This window comes from Rutidosis leptorrhynchoides, chromosome 3, assembly GCF_046630445.1.
Source record: "Rutidosis leptorrhynchoides isolate AG116_Rl617_1_P2 chromosome 3, CSIRO_AGI_Rlap_v1, whole genome shotgun sequence".
Classification (NCBI taxonomy): Eukaryota; Viridiplantae; Streptophyta; class Magnoliopsida; order Asterales; family Asteraceae; genus Rutidosis; species Rutidosis leptorrhynchoides.
The window spans coordinates 486,207,181-486,226,215 of record NC_092335.1 but is presented as its reverse complement, the minus strand read 5'-3'; positions in this window follow the sequence as shown (position 1 = coordinate 486,226,215).

Sequence of the window (19,035 nt, the reverse complement as noted above, 5' to 3'; positions counted from 1 at the left end):
TAGTAACCTACAACTAGTTGTCCACAGTTAGATGTACAGAAATAAATCGATATATATTATTGATGTCAAAGCTAAGGGGTACGAAATAGTTTATATTTTACTACGAAATACGTTACAAATTACACAAGTTTTAATTATTTATTTACAAATGGGATATACCTAAACCTTGCTGCAACACTATAGGCAGTGTACCTAATCGTAGAGTAGTATAGTTTTTAGTAAGTCCGGTTCGTTCCACAGGGAGCGGGCTTATTGCACACTATATTTTTAAACAACTATATTTGTACAAAATATATATAATTATATATAATAATATATAAAAGAGGGTTTACCGTTTAATGACCGGTTTGTCGATTTATATTTTAAGCGAAGCGTATAGTAAATGACGATATTTAAATAACAATATAAAATAAATAACAATAATTGAAATGACAATAAATAAAAGTACGAGGAAAAATGAAATAAAATATATTATGCTTATTTAAACTTCCGTAACCATGATGGTTGACGTGTTGATTTTAGTTTTATGCCCATGGGTTAATTGTCCTTTGTCCTGGATTATTTAATATGTCCGTCTGGTTTTTGTCCATAACAGTCCATCAGTCATAAATATAAAGTGCGAGTGTCCTCGTCAAATTATTATTATACCCGAAGTTAAATATTCCAACTAATTGGGGATTCGAATTGTAACAAGGTTTTAATACTTTGTTTAATGAATACACCAGGTTATCAACTGCGTGTAAACCAAGGTTTTACTACTTTGTTAGCAATTACACCAATTACCCTTGAATGTAATTTCACCCCTGTTTTAATTATTCTAGTGGCTATTAATCCATTCCCGTGTCCGGTTAAATGAACGATTATTCGTACATATAAATACCCCGCCCATCGTGTCCGATCGAGTGTATATGGTAATTTATAAGGACGCCCAATTGTAAATCTTTATATTAACATTAACAAACTATCATTTAGTTAAACAAATATAAAGCCTATTAATAGCCCATAGTCTAATTTCCACAAGTGTCGTTCTTTTGTCCAAACCCCAATTATGGTACAAAGTCCAATTACCCAATTTTAGTAATTAGCCCAACATCATGATTACTTCGGATTAAATAAGCATAATAATAACTTAGCTACGAGACATTAATTTAAAAGGGAGAACATAGCTTACATTGATTATTTATCGCGTAGTGTTACACGGACAGAGCTCCGACTTTAAAAACCCGTAAAAATAACTTTTACATAACCCAAACTAATCTAATATAACACTAATCTATACTATATATACATATATATATTTATTTATATTATACTAGGGAGTATTATTATTATTTTCTTCTTAAACTCGGCAGAATTCGCGACCTTTTATAGGGATTCTGAAATTTCTGTGCTCCGCGAGTCGCGGCACTTTGTGCCTGAGAACTCCGCGAGTCGCGGGGATATGGAATACAGCTCACACCCCTTTGGATCTTCTTTGCCGACGTTTTATATATATAAATATAAAATATAAATAATTAATATAATTATTTATATATTATATTATATTCTTGTGCATAGTAGACTTGTAATTTTTAGTCCGTTGCGTCGGGCGTTGATAGTTGACTCATGTCCTGGTTCCGGATTTTCGAACGTCCTTGCGTACAATTTAATATCTTGTACTTTGCGTTTTGTAACTTGTACTCTTATCTTTTTTAGACGTTCTTCATCAATAATTTGAACCACTTGGATTGTATCTTGTACATTTGAGCTTTTTGGTCATTTGCGTCTTCAAATCGTCGTTTTCGCCTTTTGTCTTCGCACTTATTTAATATAAACGATTACAACTTAAAATAGGACGATTACAACTAAATAATTTACATATTAGGAGGATATTGCTACTAAATATATGTTCATTTGGAGCACTATCAAATATCCCCACACTTGAACGTTGCTTGTCCTCAAGCAATACAGAACTTGAAATAAAAACATACATGAATTACTTTTTTATTCATCACACTTTGTACATTAGTGATTTTGATATGGTGGTATAAACAATGATAGTAACGATAGAACCATGGTTAAAGGTGGGTGTGTCATCCACAGTTGCCTCGGGTTTAGGTCAACGACACTTGCAATCAAATAGCCGATTTACTTTCGGTTTCCAAAGCAAAGTGCACATTTGAAAGGCGGTTTACAGTCCCACATGACTATGAAAATGTAGATCCTTAAGGAAATTGGATCTTTATGATAACATTTGATCTTTTGAAAATTCAATCTAGCTTTTACCCTAGATAAGTTTTCCGGAATAACCCTTCACCGGTGTTTGCAAAATATTTTTGTGGGTTTTGTGGGTTTTAGATTTGAAAATTTTAGCTCAAAACTTATGGTTTTGTGTCACCCACTTGCTAACCTTGTATTAGGAAAGCAACACGTCCAGTTTACTTGCTCCGTATATTACCTTTCGGTAAACTACCGTCCGGTTGTAAAGGAAAGCGTTGAACAAGCAACTGTTAAGGCAATGTCCCCTGACATGCTTTTAATTATGGCCTATAACGTGTTGGACGCAATTACTATCCTTTGTAGGAGCAATAGTAAAGCTTACCCTTATAATTTTTTTGGTCTGGCACAAGGTCCTGTCTTCGACCATGCTATGCAACCACCGTTCTTACGGTTGACACCTGATTTGGTTCAGGTGACCTAATGAATTCCAGGTGAATTCCTAGGATTTTACGTTCAATGGTAATGAACGCATTGAAAATGGGTTTTCAGAAAACAAATCGGTTTATAATTTGATCAAAATATTTTCTCGTTCAAGCTCGAGTTTAGATATCATTGAATTCCATGAGTTTGTAATTCTCAATCTTTAAGGTCAATCTCAAGGATTGAGTAATATCAGGCTTAAGAGCTGATTTTTAATCTTTAAGGAGATTATCCTTTCTGGGAATCTGATTCATTAGTCTTATCAAGCTAATTTGCACGGTGCCCCCCATTGTACGAGATAAATCCTTCTCATGGTTAGGATAAATCTGACCACCTGGCGACCCTGTTTTATGCTGAGGTCCGTGGATTTCCTGCTGATTTTAGTGTTGACTTTTCTAGATTTTTCGTCAACCTACAGCTGGTCTGAACGACAACTTCTTGACCTAAATCAAGAAGCGCGTTTCTTTTTCGGAAGACTTTACTTCCTTTTAATGATGGAATTGATTCATCGTGTAGATCCATCTTTCATTACAGTAAATCGAGTAAAACAGTTAATTTAGTCCAAAACAAAAGCACCTGCAATAACTTTACGAAAACATGTGATAGATAGTTTTTAATTGAATAACTTGGTACATTCTCCCCACACTTAGTTTCTTTCTTTGCCTTTTTATTCTCCTTTATTCCATTTTAAATGAATTCAATCGTTTTAGGGTGATTCTCAATTTATGTCCTTTCCGAGGTAATGATAATTTCGGCATTAACACCTAGTTTCATCGTTCATAAATATGTATAAACATGATTTTGAATTCATTTAGTTTAAAATTTTTCAAATTTTCATAAAATTTGGCAAATAAAACCAAGTGTAAACCCGAGAGAATTTATAATCCTTCCCCACACTTAAGATCATGCAATGCCCTCATTTGCATGAAATCAGACTATAATTATAAATTCATGAGGGTGATTAGTGTAGAAAAGTAATTAAAAATATCCAGTTTTTAATTACAAAACTCGTCGAATGATAGATGGCGCGCCTCATCGTTCATTCCTTTTATTGTTTTATCACACATATTTTTCTTCAAAGACGGTTGCTTTTCTGGACTGTTTGCTAATCTTTGAAAATGCGTCTTTTACTCTAACTTATTATGCATGTTTATTAACGAGTTATGCACTAACCCGAACCCCTAATTTAACGTTAAGTGGGGTTAGACTTCCCCACACTTAGCTGACGACATGTGAAGTCGGTAGAATAAGTTCCACGAATTAGAGTAGTGAGCCAGTTATTTACATCTCGGGTGGTGTATAATATATCAATGGGTTTAAAGTTTAGACTCGCCCGATTGTCACTACTTAATTCTTTTTTAAGTGTAGCTTTTAGTAAATGGATATGTCTCTTTTCTGGTTCTTGGTCAAATGGATCGATATACACCGACATACATATTATAGGGTGGACAATTTCTAACGTTTCCTTCCTTTTATTCTCGACGTCAAAGTTTTCACCTCTATTACCCAATTGGGTGAAATTCGAGGAGTCATTATCTGTTACAGCTCGTAGTTCATTTCCGGTTGATGACTCGTCTATTGAGAATATTGGGTTGGAAGGTTGTGGAATGGTGAAGTTCGGTTTGGCCTTGGGGGTAAAATTTTCAACGTTATCGTATTCCCAAGAGTACCAATTTGTCACCCTTACTTCTTCTTCATCATCCATTGATGGATTGATGATTTCTTCGGTAGAGGCTAATGTGTCAATATGTTGTGAAATTGGTAAGACTGAATAAAAAGTATCATCGGGATAGTTGGTGATTTCGGAGCTCTCGAATTCATCAAAATTCGATGATATGAGATTTTCTTGTACAATACTCCTCAGATCAACAGGTGTGTAGTCTGATAGAGTTTCAGCTTGCCGGTTTACAAACTCTCTCATTTGTTCATTTTGAGCATTGAGTTCTTCGAGTTTGATTTTCATATAATCTAAAGAATTTTCAGGCACATAATTTTCCTCGTCTTCTGGTTGTTGAGTTTGGATATATTCTTGGGAATAATCCCAATTTGAATTGTATTCTTCGTAATCGTTCCATTCAGGTTCCGTGGGTGCGTAATTTTCCATAGGAACGTAATAGTAACATTCCCATGTTGAGTGATAATCTCCACAAATTTCACAACCAGTTATTGTTTCGTCGTTCGTGATCCAAGATTGACCGAATGAATTTTTATCAACACTCGTTTGAGAGTATTGATTTAATTGATTTCGGATATCAAAAAGAGTTTCCATAGCCTTGTTTTCAAAATTTTCCATTTTATTGCGATGGCCAAATTTTAGCTACAATGTGGTGCATTTACTAATTATCCTATTAGTTATAAAAATAGAAAAACTTATATAAGTTGTCCAATTAATAGACTTTTCTGCTTTTGCCCACGTTTCGAATAGCCAAAATATGCAGCAGGGAGCCAGAACCCTTTAAATCGGAAGCTCACAACTCAGCCACTAACAAATCCAACTATTACTACGAAGCAGAAAATTGTCAACGTCCATTAATTTAACCACTTAAATAATTTTTCTTTCCGTTTGAGATAGTAGATAAGAAATAGAGAAAATTTCTAAGTCCTAAAAACTAAAGCGTCGAGAAATAAGAAAGAAAAATAATGCGCGTCGAAAAACGTCAAAAAATAAAAATAAGAAAGTAGCGAGTCGTGACTTAAAAGGCACTAAAATTTTAAAATCGTCGCAAAATTCTAAAGCACCTAAATCTTAGTCTAAAGAAAAAGCACTTAAGGGATTTTAAGGCAAAGCCTAAAAATCTAGAAAATAAAAATAAGCTACGGCAAAAACTATGTCTTAAAACTAGCTACGAACGAAAAATATACAAATATTACGCTAAAACAAATGAAAAGATACAAAATATAAAAATAAACTTGAAGTTATAAAAATTATTTATTTTTATAAAAATATTATTTTTATATTATTTATTTTATAAAAGTATTAATTTATATATATATATTTAATAATACTAATTAATATTTAAAATACAAATTAAATTAAAAACTTAAAACTAATTATAATAATAATAAGTAAATAGGGTTAATAATAATAATAAATAATAAATTACCCGTAATAAATGCTGATTAGGGTTTCTGTCGGTGTCAGGGTGGCTCCGCGAGTCGCGGTATTCGAGGCTTCAAACTCCGCGAGTCGCGGGGTTCCAATTTTCAACTCAGGTACAGTTTAAAATTTGACGCGTTTTTTTTTTTTTTTTTTTTTTTAGGATTTTATATTGTTTTTCTAAAAATAATATATATTTATACAAAAATGAATTAAAAATATAGAGTTTTGCCGATTCCCCGGCAGCGGCGCCAAAAACTTGATGTCAAAGCTAAGGGGTACGAAATAGTTTATATTTTACTACGAAATACGTTACAAATTACACAAGTTTTAATTATTTATTTACAAATGGGATATACCTAAACCTTGCTACAACACTATAGGCAGTGTACCTAATCGTAGAGTAGTATAGTTTTTAGTAAGTCCGGTTCGTTCCACAGGGAGCGGGCTTATTGCACACTATATTTTTAAACAACTATATTTGTACAAAATATATATAATTATATATAATAATATATAAAAGAGGGTTTACCGTTTAATGACCGGTTTGTCGATTTATATTTTAAGCGAAGCGTATAGTAAATGACGATATTTAAATAACAATATAAAATAAATAACAATAATTGAAATGACAATAAATAAAAGTACGAGGAAAAATGAAATAAAATATATTATGCTTATTTAAACTTCCGTAACCATGATGGTTGACGTGTTGATTTTATTTTTATGCCCATGGGTTAATTGTCCTTTGTCCTGGATTATTTAATATGTCCGTCTGGTTTTTGTCCATAACAGTCCATCAGTCATAAATATAAAGTGCGAGTGTCCTCGTCAAATTATTATTATACCCGAAGTTAAATATTCCAACTAATTGGGGATTCGAATTGTAACAAGGTTTTAATACTTTGTTTAATGAATACACCAGGTTATCAACTGCGTGTAAACCAAGGTTTTACTACTTTGTTAGCAATTACACCAATTACCCTTGAATGTAATTTCACCCCTGTTTTAATTATTCTAGTGGCTATTAATCCATTCCCGTGTCCGGTTAAATGAACGATTATTCGTACATATAAATACCCCGCCCATCGTGTCCGATCGAGTGTATATGGTAATTTATAAGGACGCCCAATTGTAAATCTTTATATTAACATTAACAAACTATCATTTAGTTAAACAAATATAAAGCCTATTAATAGCCCATAGTCTAATTTCCACAAGTGTCGTTCTTTTGTCCAAACCCCAATTATGGTACAAAGTCCAATTACCCAATTTTAGTAATTAGCCCAACATCATGATTACTTCGGATTAAATAAGCATAATAATAACTTAGCTACGAGACATTAATTTAAAAAGGAGAACATAGCTTACATTGATTATTTATCGCGTAGTGTTACACGGACAGAGCTCCGACTTTAAAAACCCGTAAAAATAACTTTTACATAACCCAAACTAATCTAATATAACACTAATCTATACTATATATACATATATATATATTTATTTATATTATACTAGGGAGTATTATTATTATTTTCTTCTTAAACTCGGCAGAATTCGCGACCTTTTATAGGGATTCTGAAATTTCTGTGCTCCGCGAGTCGCGGCACTTTGTGCCTGAGAACTCCGCGAGTCGCGGGGATATGGAATACAGCTCACACCCCTTTGGATCTTCTTTGCCGACGTTTTATATATATAAATATAAAATATAAATAATTAATATAATTATTTATATATTATATTATATTCTTGTGCATAGTAGACTTGTAATTTTTAGTCCGTTGCGTCGGGCGTTGATAGTTGACTCATGTCCTGGTTCCGGATTTTCGAACGTCCTTGCGTACAATTTAATATCTTGTACTTTGCGTTTTGTAACTTGTACTCTTATCTTTTTTAGACGTTCTTCATCAATAATTTGAACCACTTGGATTGTATCTTGTACATTTGAGCTTTTTGGTTATTTGCGTCTTCAAATCGTCATTTTCGCCTTTTGTCTTCGCACTTATTTAATATAAACGATTACAACTTAAAATAGGACAATTACAACTAAGTAATTTACATATTAGGAGGATATTGCTACTAAATATATGTTCATTTGGAGCACTATCAATTATCTTGAATCAATCCACGACCCAGTGTATACACGTCTCAGGCTAGATCACAACTCAAAGTATATATATTTTTGGAATCAACCTCAACCCTGTATAGCTAACTCCAACATTACTGCATATAGAGTGTCTATGGTTGTTCCAAATAATATATATACATGGGTCGATATGATATGTCAAAACATTTGTATACGTGTCTATGGTATCCCAAGATTACATAATATATTAGAATACATGTATAATACAATATAAGTTAGCTAAGATATGATTTGTATAGATTTGTTAAACATTTCCCGTAGCTAAAAAGATCAAAAATATCCAATCTTGTTTTACCCATAACTTCTTCATTTTAAATCCGTTTTGAGTGAATCAAATTGCTATGGTTTCATATTGAACTCTAATTTAAGAATCCAAAAAGAAAAAGTATATGTTTATAGTCAGAAATTTAAGTTGCATGTCAATTACTAAAGAGGTAGTCATTTCCGTCAAAAGAACGACATCTTGATGACCACTTTGAAAAACATACTTTCACTTTGAGTTTAACCAAGATTTTTGGATATAGTTTCATGTTCATTTGAAAAATCATTTTCCCAGAAGAACAAATTGTAAATCAAAGTTTATCATAGTTTTTAATTATCCAAACCAAAACAGCCCCCGGTTTCACTACGACGGCGTATATCCGATTTTATGGTGTTCATCGTGTTTCCAGGTTTTAAATCATTAAGTTAGCATATCATATAGATATAGAACATGTATTTAGTTGATTTTAAAAGTCAATTTAGAAGGATTAACTTTTGTTTGCGAACAAGTTTAGAATTAACTAAACTATGTTCTAGTGATTACAAGTTTAAACCTTCAAATAAGATAGCTTTATATGTATGAATCGAATGATGTTATGAACATCATTACTACCTCAAGTTTTCTGGATAAAACTACTGAAAATGAGAAAAATGGATCTAGCTTCAAAGGATCCTTGGATGGCTTGAAAGTTCTTGAAGCAGAATCATGACACGAAAACAGTTCAAGTAAGATTTTCACTCGAAATAAGATTGTTATAGTTGTAGAAATTGAATCAAATTTTGAATATGAATATTACCTTGAATTAGAAAGATAACCTACTGTAAATAACAAAGGTTCCTTGATCTTAGATGATTACTTGAAATGGATTAGAAAGCTTGGAAGTAGACTTGTAAACTTGGAAGTATTCTTGATTTTTATGAAACTATACTTATGGAATTTATGAAGAACGCTTAGAACTTGAAGATGGAACTTGAGAGAGATCAATTAGATGAAGAAAATTGAAGAATGAAAGTGTTTGTAGGTGTTTTTGTTCGTTGGTATATGGATTAGATATAAAGGATATGTAATTTTGTTTTCATGTAAATAAGTCATGAATGATTACTAATATTTTTGTAATTTTATGAGATATTTCATGCTAGTTGCTAAATGATGGTTCCCACATGTGTTAGGTGACTCACATGGGCTGCTAAGAGCTGATCATTGGAGTGTATATACCAATAGTACATACATCTAAAAGCTGTGTATTGTACGAGTACGAATATGTGTGCATACGAGTAGAATTGTTGATGAAACTGAACGAGGATGTAATTATAAGCATTATTGTTAAGTAGAAGTACTTTGATATGTGTCTTGAAGTCTTTCAAAAGTGTAAGAATACATATCAAAACACAACATGTATATACATTCTAATGGAGTCGTTAAGTCTTCGTTAGTCGTTACATGTAAGTGTTGTTTTGAAACCTTTAAGTTAACGATCTCAATTAATGTTGTTAACCCAATGTTTATTATATCAAATGAGATGTTAAATTATTATATTATCATGATATTATGATGTATTAATGTAGTGACCCGAACTTTTCCATGTTTATATATATTAATTGAGATTGATGTTTACATGATTAAATGTTTCCAACATGTTAAGCAATCAAACTTGTTAAGACTTGATTAATTGAAATAGGTTTCATATAGACAATTGACCACCCAAGTTGACCGGTGATTCACGAACGTTAAAACTTGTAAAAAAAAACTATATGATGACATATATATGGTTATATATATAGTTAACATGATATTATGATAAGTAAACATATCATTAATTATATTAACAATGAACTACATATGTAAAAACAAGACTACTAACTTAATGATTTTGAAACGAGACATATATGTAACGTTTATCGTTGTAACGACATTTAATGTATATATATCATATTAATAGATATTCGTACATCATAATATCATGATAATATAATAATTTAAAATCTCTTTTGATATTATAAACATTGGGTTAACAACATTTAACAAGATCGTTAACCTAAAGGTTTGAAAACAACACTTACATGTAACGACTAACGATGACTTAACGACTCAGTTAAAATGTATATACATGTAGTGTTTTAATATGTATTTATACACTTTTGAAAGACTTCAATACACTTATCAAAATACTTCTACTTAACAAAAATGCTTACAATTACATCCTCGTTCAGTTTCATCAACAATTCTACTCGTATGCACCCGTATTCGTACTCGTACAATACACAGCTTTTAGATGTATGTACTATTGGTATATACACTCCAATGATCAGCTCTTAGCAGCCCATGTGAGTCACCTAACACATGTGGGAACCATCATTTGGCAACTAGCATGAAATATCTCATAAAATTACAAAAATATGAGTAATCATTCATGACTTATTTACATGAAAACAAAATTACATATCCTTTATATCTAATCCATACACCAACGACCAAAAACACCTACAAACACTTTCATTCTTCAATTTTCTTCATCTAATTGATCTCTCTCAAGTTCTATCTTCAAGTTCTAAGTGTTCTTCATAAATTCCAAAAGTTCTAGTTTCATAAAATCAAGAATACTTTCAAGTTTGCTAGCTCACTTCCAATCTTGTAAGGTGATCATCCAACCTCAAGAAATCTTTGTTTCTTACAGTAGGTTATCATTCTAATACAAGGTAATAATCATATTCAAACTTTGGTTCAATTTCTATAACTATAACAATCTTATTTCAAGTGATGATCTTACTTGAACTTGTTTTCGTGTCATGATTCTGCTTCAAGAACTTTGAGCCATCCAAGGATCCATTGAAGCTAGATCAATTTTTCTCTTTTCCAGTAGGTTCATCCAAGGAACTTAAGGTAGTAATTATGTTCATAACATCATTCGATTCATACATATAAAGCTATCTTATTCGAAGGTTTAAACTTGTAATCACTAGAACATAGTTTAGTTAATTCTAAACTTGTTCGCAAACAAAAGTTAATCCTTCTAACTTGACTTTTAAAATCAACTAAACACATGATCTATATCTATATGATATGCTAACTTAATGATTTAAAACCTGGAAACACGAAAAACACCGTAAAACCGGATTTACGCCGTCGTAGTAACACCGCGGGCTGTTTTGGGTTAGTTAATTAAAAACTATGATAAACTTTGATTTAAAAGTTGTTATTCTGAGAAAATGATTTTTATTATGAACATGAAACTATATCCAAAAATTATGGTTAAACTCAAAGTGGAAGTATGTTTTCTAAAATGGTCATCTAGACGTCGTTCTTTCGACTGAAATGACTACCTTTACAAAAACGACTTGTAACTTATTTTCCGACTAGAAACCTATACTTTTTTGGTTTAGATTCATAAAATAGAGTTCAATATGAAACCATAGCAATTTGATTCACTCAAAACGGATTTAAAATGAAGAAGTTATGGGTAAAACAAGATTGGATAATTTTTCTCATTTTAGCTACGTGAAAATTGGTAACAAATCTATTCCAACCATAACTTAATCAACTTGTATTATATATTATGTAATCTTGAGATACCATAGACACGTATACAATGTTTCGACCTATCATGTCGACACATCTATATATATTTCGGAACAACCATAGACACTCTATATGTGAATGTTGGAGTTAGCTATACAGGGTTGAGGTTGATTCCAAAATATATATAGTTTGAGTTGTGATCAATACTGAGATACGTATACACTGGGTCGTGGATTGATTCAAGATAATATTTATCGATTTATTTCTGTACATCTAACTGTGGACAACTAGTTGTACGTTACTAACGAGGACAGCTGACTTAATAAACTTAAAACATCAAAATATATTAAAAGTGTTGTAAATATATTTTGAACATACTTTGATATATATGTATATATTGTTATAGGTTCGTGAATCAACCAGTGGCCAAGTCTTACTTCCCGACGAAGTAAAAATCTGTGAAAGTGAGTTATAGTCCCACTTTTAAAATCTAATATTTTTGGGATGAGAATACATGCAGGTTTTATAAATGATTTACAAAATAGACACAAGTACGTGAAACTACATTCTATGGTTGAATTATCGAAATCGAATATGCCCCTTTTTATTAAGTCTGGTAATCTAAGAATTAGGGAACAGACACCCTAATTGACGCGAATCCTAAAGATAGATCTATTGGGCCTAACAAACCCCATCCAAAGTACCGGATGCTTTAGTACTTCGAAATTTATATCATATCCGAAGGGTGTCCCGGAATGATGGGGATATTCTTATATATGCATCTTGTTATTGTCGGTTACCAGGTGTTCACCATATGAATGATTTTTATCTCTATGTATGGGATGTGTATTGAAATATGAAATCTTGTGGTCTATTGTTACGATTTGATATATATAGGTTAAACCTATAACTCACCAACATTTTTGTTGACGTTTTAAGCATGTTTATTCTCAGGTGATTATTAAGAGCTTCCGCTGTCGCATACTTAAATAAGGACAAGATTTGGAGTCCATGCTTGTATGATATTATGTAAAAACTGCATTCAAGAAACTTATTTTGTTGTAACATATTTGTATTGTAAACCATTATGTAATGGTCGTGTGTAAACAGGATATTTTAGATTATCATTATTTGATAATCTACATAAAGCTTTTTAAACCTTTATTGATGAAATAAAGGTTATGGTTTGTTTAAAAATGAATGCAGTCTTTGAAAAACATCTCATATAGAGGTCAAAACCTCGCAACGAAATCAATTAATATGGAACGTTTTTAATCAATAAGAACGGGACATTTCAGTTGGTATCCGAGCGTTGGTCTTAGAGAACCAGAAAATTTGCATTAGTGTGTCTTATCGAGTTTGTTAGGATGCATTAGTGAGTCTGGACTTCGACCGTGTTTTCTTTAAAAATGATTGCTTAACATTTTTGTTGGAAACTATATATTTTTAACATATGAATATTATGTGATATATTAATCTCTTAACGTGTTTGATATTATGTGATAGATGTCTACCTCTAGAACAAGTCCCATTGACTCACCTAATAATAATGAAGAGTCAAATGTAAATTGGAATGCTTTGTGGACTGATTCACAAGTTCCCGAAGAGGAACCGGAAGAAGAGTCGGAACCGGAAGAAGAATCGGAACCGGAAGAAGAATCGGAACCGGATGAAGAAATAGAACCGGTGGGGGAAATAATAAAACGGTTAAGTAAAAGAAAATCCTCAACCAACCGACCAAAGTTAATTATGGTCAATGGTGTTTCCGCCAAGGAAGCAAAATATTGGGAGGATTACCAATTCTTCGATGAATCGGATTCCGACGAGAATTCCGATGATGTTATAGAAATTACCCCAACAGAATTTAAAAAGGCAAAAGAAAATAATAAGGGAAAGGGCATAAAAATAGAGAAATCTAATTCCAACCCCGATGAACTTTATATGTATCGTCAACCCCCGAAGTCCTTAAGTTGTAACAATGACCCGGGAACCTCTAAACCACCAGGTTTTTCTAAACCAATGTGGACAACGACGGCTCGTATTAGGGGAACATTATATATCCCTAGAAACTTGGCAAAACGAACCAAAACCGAAGAAGAAGAAACGAGCGAGTCGGAATAAGATAGTTGTATTCGTGTGGTGTAATATATGGAATATAGTGTTCTTATGCTTTATGATATATGTAAAAATTGCTTGTATTAATAAGTATTTTTTTTTATGAATCTAACTCTTGTCTATTTTACAGTTTAAAAACACAAAATGGATAGACAACCCAATATTTTAAGAGACCTACCCGGAGACATGATTGATGAAATCTTGTCTAGAGTCGGCCAGAATTCTTCGGCACAACTATTTAAGGCGAGATCAGTTTGTAAGACATTCGAAGAACGTTCCAAGAATGTCTTGGTTTATAAGAGACTTTCGTTTGAAAGATGGGGGATATCACATTGGGAAACCCATAAGTTACGATGTGTTTACTTTGACGCATATATTGCGGGGAACCCAAATGCTATTTTACGCAACGGGTTAAGAAATTATTTTGACTCAATATATTCGAATATTGGACTTCGTGATTTAGAAAAAGCGGCTAACATGCAACATAAAGAAGCATGTTATGCTTACGGATTAGTAATGTTCGCTTCTCACCAAAGTGAGAACAAGAACATCGGGCTACAACTATTAAACAAAACGTTTCCACAAGTGACGGAGTCGGTAATTGGGGTAAGAAATGAGGTTTTTAGATTATTACGGGACTGTTGGACATTACGTAACCCTCGTCCCTTTGATGACGTTACAACACGCTGTCTTATCAACGGCCATAACGGTTATGTTGCACAAGACCAAGGATGGGAAGTAGTCCTAGTAAAACCAGAATGCATGACTTGTTTCTGGACGTATGAATTACGTGTCTTTATTGCCTTTGCTGAACGACTTGTGTACTAGCTAGAATTGTCTTCACAACTATCTTGTATCAAAGTTATTGTGTGCTATATTTCATGCTTTATGTAAAATAAGCGGTATTGTAAGTTTGTAAAATATTGTATAAAAGTTTGAACGCGAAATATTATTATAATCAGTTTTTCATATAGAATTGTAGTAGTTGAATTGTATATTAGCTACTAAGTATGAACTTAACGGGTAGGTACTACCCGTATTTAAACTTATAAAACGCTGATATGAAGAAAAAGCTTTTATAAATGAGTTCATATTATGCTACGAAATACTATTAACTACTCTTAATATTCTGTATGATTAACTTGTTCCATTTAACTATTTTGAAGGAAATGGCACCGACTACTCGACACACCGTGAATATGAATGAAGAGGAATTCCGTACTTTTCTAGCTTCAAACATAGCCGCAGTACAGGCTGCGCTACATACCAACAATAACCTTGGATCTAGCAGTACAGGAAATCGTGTAGGATGCACCTACAAAGAATTCACTGCCTGTAAACCTTTGGAATTTGATGGAACCGAAGGACCGATCGGATTGAAACGGTGGACCGAGAAGGTTGAATCGGTGTTTGCCATAAGTAAGTGTACTGAAGAGGACAAAGTGAAGTACGCTACGCATACCTTCACAGGTTCTGCGTTAACATGGTGGAATACCTATCTAGAGCAAGTGGGACAAGATGATGCGTACGCACTACCGTGGTCAGCATTCAAGCACTTGATGAACGAGAAGTACCGTCCCAGAACCGAGGTCAATAAGCTCAAGACAGAACTTAGAGGGTTACGAACCCAAGGATTTGATATTACCACGTACGAAAGACGATTCACAGAATTGTGCCTATTGTGTCCGGGAGCATTCGAAGATGAGGAAGAGAAGATCGACGCGTTTGTGAAAGGATTACCGGAAAATATCCAAGAAGATATAAGTTCACACGAGCCCGCCTCCATACAACAGGCATGTAGAATGGCTCACAAACTAGTGAACCAGATTGAAGAAAGAATTAAAGAACAGACTGCTGAAGAGGCCAATGTGAAGCAAGTCAAAAGAAAGTGGGAGGAAAACGGTGATAAGAATCACCAATACAACAACAACAGCAATTACAACAATAATCGCAACAATTATCCCAACAATCGCAACATCAATCGCAACTACAACAAACGGCCCAACAACAACAACAACAACAACAACAGCAACTATAACAATCATCCCAACAACAATAATAACCGCAACAACAACAACAATCAGAAGCAACTATGCCAAAGGTGTGAAAATAATCACTCGGGGTTCTGCACCAAATTTTGCAACAAGTGTAAAAGAAATGGTCATAGCGCGGCGAAGTGTGAGGTCTACGGACCAGGGGTTAATAGAACGAAAGGAACAAATGGTGTCGGAATGAGTAATGGCGGAGCAAGTAGTGTCGGAGCAAGTTATGCCAATGTAGTTTGTTATAAATGTGGAAAACCGGGCCACATTATTAGAAATTGCCCGAACCAGGAGAACACGAATGGACAAGGCCGTGGAAGAGTTTTCAATATTAATGCGGCAGAGGCACAGGAAGACCCGGAGCTTGTTACGGGTATGTTTCTTATTGACAATAAATCTGCTTACGTTTTATTTGATTCGGGTGCAGATAGAAGCTATATGAGTAGAGATTTTTGTGCTAAATTAAGTTGTCCATTGACGCCTTTGGATAGTAAATTTTTACTCGAATTAGCAAATGGTAAATTAATTTCAGCAGATAATATATGTCGGAATCGAGAAATTAAACTGGTTAGCGAAACATTTAAGATTGATTTGATACCAGTAGAGTTAGGGAGTTTTGATGTGATAATCGGTATGGACTGGTTGAAAGAAGTGAAAGCGGAGATCGTTTGTTACAAAAATGCAATTCGCATTATACGAGAAAAAGGAAAACCCTTAATGGTGTACGGAGAAAAGGGCAACACGAAGCTACATCTTATTAGTAATTTGAAGGCACAAAAACTAATAAGAAAAGGTTGCTATGCTGTTCTAGCACACGTCGAGAAAGTACAAACTGAAGAAAAGAGCATCAATGATGTTCCCATTGCAAAAGAATTTCCCGATGTATTTCCGAAAGAATTACCGGGATTACCCCCACATCGATCCGTTGAATTTCAAATAGATCTTGTACCAGGAGCTGCACCAATAGCTCGTGCTCCTTACAGACTCGCACCCAGCGAGATGAAAGAACTGCAAAGCCAATTACAAGAACTTTTAGAGCGTGGTTTCATTCGACCAAGCACATCACCGTGGGGAGCTCCTGTTTTGTTTGTCAAGAAGAAAGATGGTACATTCAGGTTGTGTATCGACTACCGAGAGTTGAACAAACTTACCATCAAGAACCGCTACCCACTACCGAGAATCGACGACTTATTTGATCAACTACAAGGCTCGTCTGTTTATTCAAAGATTGACTTACGTTCCGGGTATCATCAAATGCGGGTGAAAGAAGATGATATTCCAAAGACTGCTTTCAGAACACGTTACGGTCATTACGAGTTTATGTTCATGCCGTTTGGTTTAACTAATGCACCAGCTGTGTTCATGGACCTTATGAACCGAGTGTGTGGACCATACCTTGACAAGTTTGTCATTGTTTTCATTGATGACATACTTATTTACTCAAAGAATGACCAAGAACACGGTGAACATTTGAGAAAGGTGTTAGAAGTATTGAGGAAGGAAGAATTGTACGCTAAGTTTTCAAAGTGTGCATTTTGGTTGGAAGAAGTTCAATTCCTCGGTCACATAGTGAACAAAGAAGGTATTAAGGTGGATCCGGCAAAGATAGAAACTGTTGAAAAGTGGGAAACCCCGAAAACTCCGAAACACATACGCCAGTTTTTAGGACTAGCTGGTTACTACAGAAGGTTCATCCAAGACTTTTCCAGAATAGCAAAACCCTTGACTGCATTAACGCATAAAGGGAAGAAATTTGAATGGAATGATGAACAAGAGAAAGCGTTTCAGTTATTGAAGAAAAAGCTAACTACGGCACCTATATTGTCATTGCCTGAAGGGAATGATGATTTTGTGATTTATTGTGACGCATCAAAGCAAGGTCTCGGTTGTGTATTAATGCAACAAACGAAGGTGATTGCTTATGCGTCTAGACAATTGAAGATTCACGAACAAAATTATACGACGCATGATTTGGAATTAGGCGCGGTTGTTTTTGCATTAAAGACTTGGAGGCACTACTTATATGGGGTCAAAAGTATTATATATACCGACCACAAAAGTCTTCAACACATATTTAATCAGAAACAACTGAATATGAGGCAGCGTAGGTGGATTGAATTATTGAATGATTACGATTTTGAGATTCGTTACCACCCGGGGAAGGCAAATGTGGTAGCCGATGCCTTGAGCAGGAAGGATAGAGAACCCATTCGAGTAAAATCTATGAATATAATGATTCATAATAACATTACTACTCAAATAAAGGAGGCGCAACAAGGAGTTTTAAAAGAGGGAAATTTAAAGGATGAAATACCCAAAGGATCGGAGAAGCATCTTAATATTCGGGAAGACGGAACCCGGTATAGGGCTGAAAGGATTTGGGTACCAAAATTTGGAGATATGAGAGAAATGGTACTTAGAGAAGCTCATAAAACCAGATACTCAATACATCCTGGAACGGGGAAGATGTACAAGGATCTCAAGAAACATTTTTGGTGGCCGGGTATGAAAGCCGATGTTGCTAAATACGTAGGAGAATGTTTGACGTGTTCTAAGGTCAAAGCTGAGCATCAGAAACCATCAGGTCTACTTCAACAACCCGAAATCCCGGAATGGAAATGGGAAAACATTACCATGGATTTCATCACTAAATTGCCAAGGACTGCAAGTGGTTTTGATACTATTTGGGTAATAGTTGATCGTCTCACCAAATCAGCACACTTCCTACCAATAAGAGAAGATGACAAGATGGAGAAGTTAGCACGACTGTATTTGAAGGAAGTCGTCTCCAGACATGGAATACCAATCTCTATTATCTCTGATAGGGATGGCAGATTTATTTCAAGATTCTGGCAGACATTACAGCAAGCATTAGGAACTCGTCTAGACATGAGTACTGCCTATCATCCACAAACTGATGGGCAGAGTGAAAGGACGATACAAACGCTTGAAGACATGCTACGAGCATGTGTTATTGATTTCGGAAACAGTTGGGATCGACATCTACCGTTAGCAGAATTTTCCTACAACAACAGCTACCATTCAAGCATTGAGATGGCGCCGTTTGAAGCACTTTATGGTAGAAAGTGCAGGTCTCCGATTTGTTGGAGTGAGGTGGGGGATAGACAGATTACGGGTCCGGAGATTATACAAGAAACTACCGAGAAGATCATCCAAA